A 202-nucleotide genomic window follows, 5' to 3' on the forward strand; every position below is an offset into this window, starting at 1 on the left:
TGTGGAATATTACTCGTAGGAATATACGGGGATGATTTATTGGTCACTGGGACTAATGACGACTTAGTGAACAAGCTGTTTGAATCACTGAAATATCTTACAAATTAAGGATTTGGGAGAGGTGAACAAGTTCTTGGGAATGAAAATCATTAAACACGAAGAAGATTATTTTCTTGATCAAGAAAATCTTATTAATGAACTT

Source organism: Plasmopara halstedii, assembly GCF_900000015.1.
Source record: "Plasmopara halstedii genome assembly, contig: Scaffold_2386, whole genome shotgun sequence".
Lineage (NCBI taxonomy): Eukaryota > Oomycota > Peronosporomycetes > Peronosporales > Peronosporaceae > Plasmopara > Plasmopara halstedii.